The 14,622-nt window shown below is 41.0% G+C and overlaps 1 long non-coding RNA gene across 1 annotated transcript in view; it reads right to left on the reverse strand.

The window, feature by feature from the left end:
• Gm40747 overlaps positions 1-10,031 on the reverse strand; it is a 32,577-nt gene extending 22,546 nt beyond the window's left edge. The window contains exon 1 of the long non-coding RNA XR_001779846.2: positions 9,758-10,031. This is a non-coding gene — a long non-coding RNA (predicted gene, 40747). The remainder of the gene's footprint in view (positions 1-9,757) is intronic.
• Between the last annotated feature and the right edge of the window lie 4,591 nt (positions 10,032-14,622).

A 14,622-nucleotide genomic window follows, 5' to 3' on the forward strand; every position in this document is an offset into this window, starting at 1 on the left:
GTGCATCTTATAAGTCACTGAGCAAGTTGCTATCCATCATTATGAATACATTTTAAGATTAAAGAGCACAGTGTAATACAACATAAAGAGAAAACTTATGGAAGTTGCACGACTCAAATATAATAGCTAATTCAAACGATTAAGTGGACCGAGTTGCAGTTGGTAAGTCATAAATATGCTCTGTTCTGGTCTCCTGCAGTGAGGAGCAGAAGTAACTGAAAGCCCAGTTATTCTTTCTCTAGATTAATCACAACATTCACAGCAAGAACAAGCTTCTATAGGCTGCTCCCAGATAATGGCTGAACATGGCAGGATATTAATGTAAACACATTTGGGTGAGATGCTTGATTTCTTCAATACATGGCTTTAGATTAAGAAGTTTCAGTAAATATATCAAAATCACATGCAGACCTGGGGTTTCTTCATGAATATAAAGCTTCAATAATGATTTAAGGGTTCTGTATACTTTGTTCAGCTTCTTATCTTTACCTTTTGCAGATATTGCCTCTAATTTATACATTAGATGTCTAATTCCATCTTTCTCACCCTCCCCCCCTTTCTCCTCCTCCTCTTCCTTTTCCATCTCTTCCTTTTCCTTTTTGAGACAGGGTGCCATGTAGCCCAGACTGTTCTCAAACTCCTGATTCTCCTTCTGACCCCTCTCAAGAGTTGGCATTATAGGCATTTTGCCCAGCTTTGTCATGTGTTTCTTGAAGGATACAAATTATCATTGAAAGACTGTACACTCAGGAGCAAGCATGAATGGACTTGAGAGCAAATCAGTAGATTTTTCTAGTCTATCTCAGAGAGGAAACTGATTGGCATGAAACAAGAACAGCAGGTACCTCAGTAGCAGCAGAGATCAAAGCAAATGTTCTAATGTGACTAAGCCTTAGGGGATGGGGATGAGGGAAGATACTCAAAGAACTAATGTCAAGACACTTTCAAATTTGATTAAAAATGTACTGCCAAGACTCAGGAAACTCAGTAGATACATAGCAGAAGATGCATAAACCAAGCAATAGTGAGGAAGATGTTGGATAAATTGCTAAAACTCCAGGATAATAAGGAGCTCTTATTCACACTGCGGAGAAAGTGTTATTTGCAAAAAGTGAATCATTACATCGAAGGGAGCAGCGTAAAGGTATTTCTTGGTCTAGTTCTGCAGAGACTACTTCCTCTTAAATAAGGTCACAGTTGGACATTCCTTTCATGTCTCATATTTTTGTTGTGAGCAGCATGTACAGAAAGACAAAGAATGAAGTACACACATTTTGCTTTTATTTATTATGCTGTCTTTGACTAGGGTGAAAGATTAGTCATTCGCTCTCTCCTTGGAGACATTGAGAACCTGCTGGATCATAGATAATTAGACCACGTGTACCGGTGGTTCACCATGTTCCTGCTGATTTAATCACGTCAATAATATTTGATCTGAGAAGAGTCTTTACTGTAATTTTATCACACCATCCAAATCTGGCCTGCCCTTGAAATTCAAGCATGCCTAGACTGCAAGAGACTATGTGACGATAGTGTCTTCTTCAACCTCTTAGTTAAGATTTCCATTGCTGTAAAGTGACACCATGACAAGGCAACTCTTATAAAGGACAACATTTAGTTGGGGATAGCTTAGAGTTTCAGAGAGTCAGTCCATTATCATTGCAATAGCATTATGCATGGCAGTATCTAAGCAGGCATGGCACTGGAGGAGCTGAGAGTTCTTCATCTTGTTATAGAGGCGAACAGAAGAGGACTGGCTTCCAGCCAGCTAGGAAAAGTGTCTCAAAGCCCACCCCCACAGTGACACACTTCTTCCAACAAGACCATACTTACTCCAACAAGGCCATAACTCCTAATAGTGCTACTCCCAGGGCCAAGCATACTCAAACCATCACAGCCCCCACTCTGCCCTCTCCTTTGTATGACCATGAGGAGGATGGGATGTGTTAGGAGGGGATTCTGGCTGAGCAATTTGGTTTCCTTCTGGTGCTTCACTGGACTCTAGTCTTCACTCCCCAACCTTCATTGTTAATAAGGGCTAGCTAACTTTTCCTTCATTCAAGCCTTTTCATGACACCCCACAGTGGGACCTGTATACTTCAGGGTCCCTGCAAGGTACTCCTCTCAGGTGTGGCTACATCTACTCTATATCATCTTTAAAAGGATAAAAGTTCTTTTTTCCCTCTGGAACTTAACCCATCAAGGCATGTGACTTTTTATTTGCCTATTTTTTGTTTTTGTTTGTTACTACTAATGCAGACATAAAGGTCCTCTGTATTTGAATACTTAAAGAACCCAAGGAGCCGAAGAGGTTTGCAGCCCCATAGGAGGAACAACAACATGAACCAACCAGTACCCCCAGAGCTCTCTGGGACTAAGCCACCAACCAAAGAGTACATATGGAGGGACTCAAGGCTTCAGCCGCATATGTAGTTGATGATGGCCTTGTGGCACATCAATGAGAGGAGAGGCCCTTGGCCTTGTGAATGCTCTATGCCCCAGTATAGGTGAATGCCAGGACAGGGAAGCAGGAGTTGGTAGGTTGGTGAGCAGGGGGAGTGGGGATGGCATAGGGGGATTTTTGGAGGGGAGACCAGGAAAGGAGATGACATTTGAAATGTAAATAAAGTATCTAATAAAAAACAACAACAATAAAAGTAGAATGCTGCTATAGGAGGTTATTGTTATCTCATCAAATCTCAATTGACAGCATTTGTTTTGTGATTGTCCTTGTCCTCTTTGTGTTATAAGGTATAGCAGGGTAACTTATGAGCACTGTGTATTTATTTGTACACAGTGCTGGAAGCTTAGCTATCTAAGATTGGCAGGAGCCAGCCAGACTCCACATTTGGTAAAGGTTCACTTCTTGTCCATGGATGGCTACCTTCTTTTTGTGTTCTTTCACAGTGGGAGTGACTTTTTCTATTCTAAGTTCAGTTCCTGAAAACCCTTCTCTTGTGCCATAATCACACTGGGAATATAATTTTAATATATGAATTTTGAGGTAATGACCAAATTCTTTCTATAGAAGTATTAGATCTTTAACTTATATATATTTTCTTAGTCCATTTGGGAATGATTTTTACCATGTTGCAAGGCTTCAAAGTGTTGCATCTACTCTTTTGAAGCTGATTTTTGACTTAAAAATTATCACAAAATCTATATTAGATAACTTTGTAAAGAACACCATTGGTGAAAGAGTTACTTATTATTTCCTTAGAATAGTTTCTTAGAACAGGATTACTGGGTATAGGTCACACAAACTCTGAAGTCTTTATAAATCTACCCAACAGATACTACCAACACATACCTTGATCAGCATTGAAGACATACTTTTCCTTAAAAGTCATACTCATGTAAAAAGCTTTTTGTTGGGACTGGAGAGATGGCTCAGTAGTTAAGAGCACTGACTGCTCTTCCAGAGGTATTGAGTTCAATTCCCAGCAACCACATGGTGGCTCACACCCATCTGTAATGGGATCTGATGTCCTCTTCTGGTGTACATGAAGACAGCTACAATGTATTCATAAAATAAATAAATAAACAAGTCTTTGAAAAGAAAGAAAGCTTTGTTCTGTGGGTGCATAATCCAATGCATGGGCATGCATGTGTATGAGACAGAACAGCACTCATGTGGTAGTCAGATGACAACCTTGGGTGTTGGTCCTCACCTTCTACCTCGTTTAAGACAATGCCTTTTATTGTTCTTTGTTATATACAGCTGGCTAGCTAGCCCAAGATGCTTCTGGGGATCATCTGGTCTCCACCTCCCATCTTTCCCCAGAGCACTTGGGTTATAGGTGTGTCCACTACTATGTCTGGTTCCATGCAAGCTCTGAGGAGTCAAACACAGGTGATGGAAATCATCTCCCCAGCCTTGAAAATCATTTTAAGATAAGTTTGATAGTGTGGAAGGATGGTTTGTTGTTTTTACCATTTCCTTTTGTGATTAGAAAGGCTGAGCATCAAATTAATGTCCTTAACCCCTTTTTATGATGTGCCCTCATTGTCTCTAGTTTTCTTAACCTCCACACTGACCACTGAGTGCTATGAATACATGAATGATATTTTTCAGACATGTGAAATTCTCTCTTGTTTTGGAATGTCTACTTCTGCTGCTTTTGTAGCCTAAGGTGTTCTGTGTCAAGTCCTCATTGAGATTCCAGGGTGACTTCATATGCTACCTTGTTGTAAGGTCTTTCCTCAGTTTTTATACCCAGGAAAACTGGCCTGTTTTCTTATACCTCTTACAATCTACAGGGATGCAAAGCTGTCTTCCGGCTCAGTACTTGTCAGTTAGTTGTCTGTCTTTGAGACTACACAAAACATACATAGAAGCGTCCCTCATCCCAGCCACTGGCGGATCCCCAAGCTTCAGAGGATACCTGATACATGGTAGGCATCAGAAACATACATTGAATGAGGAAATATTTTATGTTGGCTGAAATGCTATGTTTATTATTTGAGTTAATGCATCAGACCGCAGTCTTTGCCCTAAGCATTCACACATGTTGCAGCCCTAGTTCCCACTGTGAAGGTCTTTCTTGGTAGGGCACTGGGCAGGCAAGCAGGTTTAAATGAGCTTTTTAGGGTGGTGCCTTTCTCTTTTCTTCTTTAGGATGGAGATTCTGGTTAAAACCATCAGAGGGATGTTCCAAGCGCTACAATTAACCAACATTTCATTTTACAATATATCTTCTTAGTGTAGTTGTGGAACAATGGAGAAGATATAATTTATTTACCTATATTTGAAGCCAATGTTTCTTGGTGCTATTTAGTGCTGATGTAACACTACTCATTACATTTGGCATCAAGGCCAAGTGTTAAGGATCTCAGGCTTGCAGGTTTGCAGATTTCAAACTGTCTGTCTCCTTCTGATGTGGTTCTTCCAGTTGCTCATTCCCACTGAAGCTTGGAGATCTGAGAGGCAGGATTCCAATCTCTGTGTTTTCTTAGTGCTGTCAGAGGAACCTTTAAAACCACACACTTCCTGCTTGGCTGTTGCTCTCCCTTCTTGCCATGTCTTCTTTCTCTGGTTCTGTGACAGTCACTTCCACCAAGACCACTTCTTGTGTCATCTCCTTTGAAAAATCTTTTCCAAAATCTTCTACAGATCTGAGTAAAATAACTATCTCTGGGATACTGCTGTGTGAAGGCTTCTGTGAATGAGATCTAAATGGGTCTGCATGACTCCGCTCCCAGAGCCCTTAATTTATCCAATAGACAAGATTGTAGCTTGACGGTCGTCCACCGAATCTATGGATCTAAATTTCTGTTCTTCTCCTGTTGTAACTTGGTTGCTTACTCACTTGGGCTGCTCTGAGTGTAGTTAATGTGCATCATGTGTGTTCTTAGAAGAAGGAGGAGGAGGAGGAGGAGGAGGAGGAGGAAGAGGAGGAGAAGGAGAAGAAGAAGAAGAAGAAGAAGAAGAAGAAGAAGAAGAAGAAGAAGAAGAAGAAGAAGAAGAAGAAGAAGAAGAAGAGAAGAAGAAAATGTGAAATGATTTAAAAAAAAAACCCAAAAACAAAACCAAAACCAAAACCAAAACCAAAACCCGAAGAGGGCCCCTGCAAGATACACTCTTATTTCCCTCTTATTCATCACAAGTCAAAGCAGAATGTAATGTTGGTTACTTATAGACTTTCAGGGACTAAGTTTCTTCCATCTATTATGTCTACCACCTAATACGAGTCCTGAGGGTCCTCTCCAGTCATCTAGGAAAAAAATAAGGATCACAGAGGAGAAGGTTTTATTGTTCAGGCCTGGGGGGTGGCACCCATTACTTTTGCCCATGTTCTGCTGATGATATCTCAGTTGCATATAAGAGCCTAGCTGTAAAGGAAACTGAGAAATCCATTCAAGTTCTATGCCTGGGGAGAAGTCAATGGGCTGTTGATGAACTCAAGCATGTGGCCCAGGTTGAATTAGAGGACAGCAGGAATGGATTAAGCAGCTTAAATAAGATGGCAAGAGAACTTTTCCACTATGAAAAGACAGAATTTTCTACAGTGGCACATAGTTGTTCAGTAGAAGTCTTTGGTCATGGGAAATCACATACCCTGTCATAGGTAAATATAATTGTGTGGGAATGTAAAAAAAAAAAAAAAAAAAAAAAGAACAACTTATGAGACACCGTCCAAGATACACTAGAACACAGTGACACATGACACATGGGAAATGTACTTGCCTTAGGTCTGGGGTGAGGCCACTTGGCATATGTTCAGTTATCTTAAGGCCTAAGGTACAATTACCAATCTCCTGAAAACAATTTGATCATCATTTAGTTCTAATTATGCTGACTCTCCTCCTCAGACCCTGCAATTATGTCCTTCAGAGTAATGGCAGCCGACAGTTCTCAGGGTTATGGGAGCGTGATTTCTCCTCAGAGTGGGTGGAGAGTAGGAGAAGAGGTGGGCAGGTAGACATTTTGTGCATCAGATGCCACTGTCAAAGCACTGAATGAGAGGCACCTAGAGCACAGAGACACATGGCTACGATTACACCCTTATTGCCGTCATTATTTTGGTTTATCTGTTGAACTTGAATTGCTTATCACGTTGAAATACCAGGAACAGCCTTTGCCAAAAAGTGCTTCATCTGTGAGATCTTCTCTTTCTTAAAGGATGGAAGACAAGCTATTTCCCTGGTGACTCATGAAAAAGGACCATGGGTGGGTCTTCTTCAGCAATCTGCTTCCCTTACAAGTGGGTTTCCTAGCGGAGTGGCTATTGTTATAAGTTAGCATTAGTTCCTGGGTCTGAATGATTCTTGTCCTGTGTTGTACACATTAAGAAATATTTGGAGTCAGAGTTAGGCTCTAGACCCGAGACAGCTTGAGGAAAAGGAGTTGTGGGGTAAGGGGAAGCCACCCTCTCATTCACTGATAGGATGATGAGGTATCACAACTCAAATCGCATCGTCTATGTGTCTGAATTTTCTTAAGAGGGATTACAAGATTCAGTTTGTATTTTATAGATGCACACTGTATATATTTAAGTGATCATTAGATGTTTTAAAAAGAAGATTTATTATTATTTTTACTTATGTGAGTGTGTGTGTGAGTGTGAGTGTGTGTGTGTGTGTGTGTGTGTGTGCGTGTGTGTGTGTGTGTGTGTGTGTGTGTTGGCCAGAGGTTTCAGGTCTTCTGGAACTAGAGTTAAAGGCAGTTGTGAGTTACCTGGTATAGGTGCTGGGAACTGAACATGGGGTCCTCTGCAAGAGGGGCATGTGCTTTTACCTGCGGATCCATCTGTCTAGTCAGGGAAGTGAGTCTCTTAAAACTGATTCAAAAGAAAATAAATCAAGCGAGGCCAGGATTTTTGAGTCAGAGATACTTTTACTATGATGTCGAGCCATTTTCCTTTGTGCCTTGTATGTAACTGTCTGCCTTTTAAAAGTATTCAGGATGGGTAGGAGTAATGCCAGGGTGCATTGAATGGGAAATACTGTCTGGGGTATTTCTGCTTATTTGCTATAAAAATAACAACTCGTTCTTCCCACAATGTAAGGGATAGGATGAGGCATACCCTTAGCTGTGGCGTTAAAATTTGCCATTTATTTTTATGACCACATTTAAAACTTCCGTGGGATACTCTATAGCTATGAGTGACCATGGAGATGTCATGCTTCACGCTGGGACTTTTGGTAGAAAGTGAGATTTTTATTTCCATTGCAGATTTTGGAAATTCTGGCCTCGGGTGGATGAATTAGGGCCAATTCTTTCATTATATTTACTTAAAATTTAAAAAAAAACCTGGCTTTTGAAAATGTAATGAGAGTAATTCAATATAATTTCTTAGATTTCCAGAAAACCTTGCCAGTCTCAGACACCGTACATAACTCTTAACTGCTCTGACTTCCGGTTTGGTTGTGTTTCCGGATGAGACTCTTAGGTGACTAATTCTGTAGCCATGCTCAGCTATCTAAAACTGGTGTCAGTGATGGGCTGTCGAGACTGCTTCTGTACATACGTCTTATTGAATATCTCAAAGACCTGACACATTTAGGGGAAGGGAAATGTTGCTTGAAAACAGAGAATAAAAGTTGATAACCACATACCATGATTCAAATACCAAGGATATGGAGGAAGGGATGGAGCATTTAACTGGGATTGACCTTGAAATAGAAAGTCTACGACAAAGAACCTCTTCAGTACAATAATGTCAACTTTTAAGTGTCAAGTTGCACATGAGGGTAGAATTTATGGTGCCAACGGGCATGAAGAAAAGCTTATGAAGTTGAACTGAGTTTGTTGATGTCCAGCCAGCCTGGGGGACATGGGAATATACTTTAGAATGCTTAAAAGAAACTGTCAAACCTCCTGCAAATCCCAAATAATTTTTAGAGGATATCTTTCAAGGTTTAAAGATTTGGTACTTGGCAAGTCCTTTTACTATTTTAGAGGTGTGGACTGAATTCCTAAAAAATAACTGCACTTAATTTTTATTTAGCTTTCACAATATAAAATATTGTTATAAATGTGTTATATACATTATATATTGATTACATATATAATGTACATTATATATAAGCACAATATAATGTACACATATTATACATGTGTATTATATATACATAGTATATATTGTGTTTATACTTGTGTCAATCATTTCTGAACCTTCCAAGGACTCTCATGAGTAGATTTGTGGTAAGGAAGAAAGAAAAAAAGAGAAGGTAATTGAGGGTGTGTGTGAAGTAAGAGTTTAGCTTATGTGGCTGGAGAGGTGGATCAGCAGTTAAGAGCATTTGATGCTCTCACAGAGAACCCAAGTTCTGTTCCCAGCACCCACAAGACAGATCGCACCTATTTAGAACTCCAGTTCTAGGGGATCCAAAGACCTTTTCTGGCTTTTGAGGGCACCCAGGGCACATACACTGGGCTCAGACACTCATTTTTGTTTCTTGTGTTTAATATATAGACACAAAAGAAACCCATCTCTAAACAGTGAATTTACCTTATGAATGCACCATCATGGGCTCAGCAGATAGTTTATGTAAACCATTTTTGTCTTTGGTGAGTTTCTTCTGCATTTTCTCTCTGCGGTGATGCTATCAAGAGGATACGTCAGCGAGCTCTAACTAATCTTACTTCAGTGTAAATCAGGAGATAAAGCTCTCTTTAAAAATTTCCTTCCCAGAAAAGGAAATCCCTTCTAGATAACAGGGATTTTTTTTTTATCAGTTTTCTCTGTAATGCAGTTCTCTTGGCAAATTCAATAGGAAACAAAGAAAACTCCCAGGCAGGTGGTTCCTGTCTCTTTCCAGCCAAGAAATGCAGACTATGCTCTGTCTTCAGTGCTTGGCTCTGTCCCCTTTCTCCCTTATTCCTGAACACGTGCTTTTCTGACTGGCAGCTGTTGGCATTCTCAACCTGTGGGTCGCAACCTCTTTAGGGGTCAAGCGACCTTTTTACAGGGGTCGAACACCAGATATCCTGCATATTCGATATTTACATTACGATTCATAACAGTAGCAAAATTGCAGTTATGAAGTAGCAGTGAAGTAATTTTATGGTTGGTGGGGGTGGGGTGGGGGGGTCACCACAACATGAAGAACTGCCTTAGGAAGGTTGGAAACCACTGGTTCATTGGATAAAAATGAGGGGTTACCTGCTCAAGTGGACTTGGACTCTTCTGTCACTCAGGTTCTCTGACTCAGAATGTGAGTTCAACTAGACGTATTTATTGTCCATTGAATAGAGTGTACCAGTCAGGGTTATGTTACGGTAACAAATGCCCCCCCCCCCCATCTTCATCACCTTAGAGAAGCACTGATATGTTGCTCCGCTTACTGACTGTAGGTCAGGTGTGGTTCTGTCCCTTGTCCATTTTCTGTGTTCCTTTTCAGATCTGTTTGACCGAGGAAGTTCCATACAGGGATAAAATGAACCCGCATTAGAGGGAAGACAGGCTTCTTCTAGGCCTTTCTCTTCAATCCCTGGTCATTTGCCGAAGGACATCTGGAGTCCCAGACTGATAAGATTGTAAAATCCAACCCCATGGAGAGACTCTTTGGATAGTCATGGACTTTGCTAACATATGAGGCACACTGTCTAATGTCTCGTTCTCCCCTAGAGGACTAACAACCTGGGTCAACTTGAGCCCTTCCAGACTACGTCATAATCTATTAGCTTTATCTTTTCTAGAAAATGCCAAACCTGCGGGGTGAGGTTTGTTTCACAGTATTTTGAAAGCACTAAGACTACTGAGATAATGCAACTGAGTGTTGTGAAGAAACCTTTAAATTATGTCTGGATATCGATCTCTTCAGTTTTAGAATTTACCAATCAATGTGTTCAGTAAGCGGTCTTCCCTTCAGCGGGCCTTAGTCCATGCATGGACACCTCTCCTTACAATAATAGAAAAGAATGGCAGAATACTTCCCTGCTTCATTCTCCGAACGGATTGGAAATGAACTCAGGGACAAGGTGACACCTCGAAAGGGAAGTCACTGCCTGTGACCAATCCCTGGCCCATTCATTCTAGCCACATTCATTCCCCAGAATGAGAAAGTGATTCGGCTGTTGCTTTTCTCTCCATCAGCACTGCAAGAGAGTGTGAAGCATTGGTATTCGATTAGTCATGTCTTACATAAATACGAGTGCCCTTTCTTATCAGCCAAACTAAGCCGGGCGCTTAACAGTGGCTCAGGCAGCCTAAATTTTTACCCAGAAGGACCTTCTAGTTGGAATGAGACTGCGGCACACCTTATCCTCACACAGACAGCTGATGACAACCCGTGACAAATGTTAAGAAAGATGCTTATAAGGGGACTTTGAGAAAAATATAAGAAATATGATTTACTTTGTTTTCTGGTTAAGGCTTTTTATAAGACAACAACTGAGCTGAGATCCGAATGCAGATTAGAAAGGATGAGGAGGAATCAGTTGTGGGATATGCAAAGGCCAAGTGAGGAGACAAAGAGAGGCCAGTTGGGAGGGAACACAAAAAGCCAAGCAGCCACAAAATGACAGGTGGGTAGAGCCAGTTCACGCATGGACTTGCCTGCCCTTAGAAGGTTTGGGGTGGTATCCACGGACAACTCTTTAGGAAGAAGCGAGTAAACAAAGCAGAATCTTCAGACATCACTCAGGTTATCATGGGAAATCGATGCGGTGATAACAAAGCAGGACACCGACAAAATATCTTTCGTAATTGTGGAGATGATAATTTCCCACATTTTATCAGATTCACGTTCCCCAGTAGATTAAGATCCATTGATTTACATGATCATATGACCAGCCCAAAGTCACCTCACCCTTAGACTGTAAGCCTGGGTACAGCTTGATCTGTTTGGAAAGCTTGGGTGAATGCTAGAGTTTAGCTCTCTTTCCTTGAGAAGAATTTGTGGGACATAGCTTGGCAGAGACCTCATTTCCTAGCCCATTGTATCTTCCTTCCCTCTTCTGTGTGTGTGTGTGTGTGTGTGTGTTGGGGTTGTGTATCAAGTGACTGTATCTGGTCATCAGAGCATACATAGAATACCCAGTTGACACTTGAGTCTATGTCTTAATGTTTCCACAGTTTTCCTGGTTTTCTAGCAACCTTGGGAAGCATGTTTTCAAAATGGCAGCGTCACAAGTAAAGGATCTGTTTTCTGAGTTATGGAGGCAGCCGGGACAGCTGTCCAACTGTGAACACCTGCACTGTGTTCTTAGTGACTGAGGAATATGTTTTTATTATCTTACATAATTGAAATTTACAGTTCTTTATTGGAACAGTTAATCCACCCTGGCAAACAAAAGTAGCATTTAACCCAGAGAGATACAGTAAAATAGGTGCATTGGCTGGGCAAGAGACCTAGCCTCATTTCTTCTGGAATCAAAATTCCAACTCAATTCTTCTCTGAGATAGAAAGGGCAATTTGCAAATTCATCTGGAATCATAAAAAAAACCTAGGATAGCAAAAACTATTCTCAACAATAAAAGAGCCTCTGGTGGAATCACCATGCCTGACATTAAGCTGTACTACAGAGCAATTGTCATAAAAACTGCATGGTACTGGTACAGTGACAGACAGGTAGATCAATGGAATCAAGAAACAGCACTGTCTGACAGGCCATAATTTCTGGGTATTGTTTTGCAATGTGTGAGTTACTCTGAGCCCCAGTTTCTCACAAACGGTACCCAGAGACTGTGATGGTCTTGGACCACAGGAGCTATGGCTTTAATATTGGTAAAGGAGACATACTTTGAGTAGAGATATTTCCTTACTCATTATTGGATATTTCCATACCCAATAAAGATATTTATTGACTTTCTTGTCAGACAGTTTTTCAAATTTGCCTGGGAAGGCCTAGGGATTTAGCTCAGTGGTAGACTCTGTGCCTAGCTTGCTCGCGATCCTGAGTGCAGTCCGTGGCCTGTGTCTCAAAATAAAATATACATGAGCTTTAATTGTTGTAAGTTATGGTAAAGTGGCAGAGGTGAGTGCCCTTGCGGGATGAGTTTATTGCTTATATTTCTCAAGATCAGGTATGCTCTGCCTGGAGCCACATGGGGAAGTCCTGGGGTTTTTCGGGAGGTTTGAAAAGCTGGGGCAGCAGCCTTATTTCCCTTTTCATAGGAATTGGTGTGTAAGACAGGCAGTCAGATTGGATTCTTCTAGAAGGCTCTAGGTTTCAGGAAGAGGGTAGCATTTGGGACCCATGATATCAAGAGGCACATGGGTCATGGTCATGGAGTCTCCATTAGCTGGTTTGTACATTAAAATTTTTGCTAAAAAATCAGGCTGTTTAGTATTTTAAAAAAAATAATGAATTCATTTTTTTTCTGGTCTGCAAAGCCCTAAGATGTCAAAGCATAGTAAAATATAGACTATAAAAACACAGCTAGCATATGATGTATCTAATACAGGTAAAACTAAGAATGAAAAACCAATTGGCTAAATCATTATAAAGATGACAGAGGCTTACAGACTTGATATTTAGTAAACACAGTTTCTTGTCATATTACTGTGCATCTTGGAAGTCATTTGGACTACTGGATATTTCTACCAAACTTTGCCCAAATTACTATATTCTTTAAGTGCCACCAGAGTAACGTGAAAACTCATGAGTGTTTCAGATTTACTTTGAGGGGATTCTGTGTGCTTTGGCGTTTATACTTTGAATTTATATGGAAACAGGAACCTGAAAACTCTCAAAATTCTATAGTGTTTCTAGAGGTTAAATGTAATCTCTTTAGCAGGTATCTTTGGTCTTCCCACCAACTTCCTAAAACAGGATTTAACACTGAAAATGCCTGATGATCCCCCTTCCCTACTTGGGACACCTTCAGAGATCATTCATTTTAAGAGTACCACAAAGGGTACCTTTGTCATCCCCATCCATCCGTCCATCTGTCCACTGTACTGTCCCTCTCTTGCGCTATGTTCTTAATTGTTTTTCTACAGATCAGCTTGGTGCTGTCCGTGTTAGCTTTATCTAAGCAATTTTTGCATCTGGCCAGTTGTAAATTCAGTGTTAAATACGTGCTTTTTCAGTTTGTTACCCCCCACCACACCCCCCAGGTTACATGAAGAGTGGTAGGGAACTATGAAGTCTTTGTGTATCCTGGACCGAAACACTACCACCAAGTAGGGAAATCCCAGGTGGGTAGTAGACCAGGAGGCATACTGTCAAAGCTGTTCACAATGACTGCCTCAACTCTATAGCTCTATTCCCAGCTATGCTTGTGTTCCTTGTAAGCCTGCCTGAAGAGATTCCTCCTGCCTCTCCCACACTGTGGTCTCCCTCCACAAGTCCCCCACAGCTCTTGAAGCGCTCCTTCCTCACAGCCCTAAATCAGTGCTGCCTGAAATGGCTGTCTCTCCATGGCTGGTTTTTATCTTTCCAGACAATGACTCTAGAACAGTATTTCTCAACCTATGGGTCCAGACCCCCACCCTGCATATCAGATATTTGCATTACGATTTACGACAGCAGCAAAACTACAGTTATAAAGCATCGACCAAAAAGAATGATAATCTATGGTTAGGGGTCATCACGACCTGAGGAACTGTATTAAAGGGTCACAGCATTAGGACGGTTGAGGACCACTGCTTTTGAACGATGTACAAGTATCGTTTTCCAGTAGCACAAACTACTCTATCCTTCATGGTTCTTTTCAGGGCTCTCTGCTTTCAAACTCTGAACCCCCTTAGCCTGTCTGACCATTTCACATAAGATTCCAAGGTTTCCTGGAATCTTAGTCACAGCAGAATACTGCAGCCAGTTCTTTCAGCTCGAGGGAAACCACGGTCTAAAAGCCTTTCTTTTTCGAATCTAGTGTGTTCCTTGCTGGCTCACAACTCAGTTTCATTACCACCACCTCCAGGAAGCCTTCCTTGCCCTTCACTATTAGGCAGCAAGAGGTTTTTCCAGTTCCTTGGATTTATCATGCTTAGCATAAGTGCCCTAATTATTTGTCTCGGTATCTGCCCTTGTGTTTGGGAATTAATTTTAGGCATCTTTGTTTCCCACGCACTCAAGACAATGCCTAGTGTTGTCGACAGTACCTAAGTAGTGTTTATTAAATGCATGCATCACTTAAGAAACTAGAAAGGTATTGTGTGCTCTGAAAAAGAGCTTTAGAGGTTTGTTTCTGGGTATGTTAAAAGAATAGAAGTAGAAATAGTCTTATA

This window comes from Mus musculus, chromosome 10 (assembly GCF_000001635.26).
Source record: "Mus musculus strain C57BL/6J chromosome 10, GRCm38.p6 C57BL/6J".
Classification (NCBI taxonomy): Eukaryota; Metazoa; Chordata; class Mammalia; order Rodentia; family Muridae; genus Mus; species Mus musculus.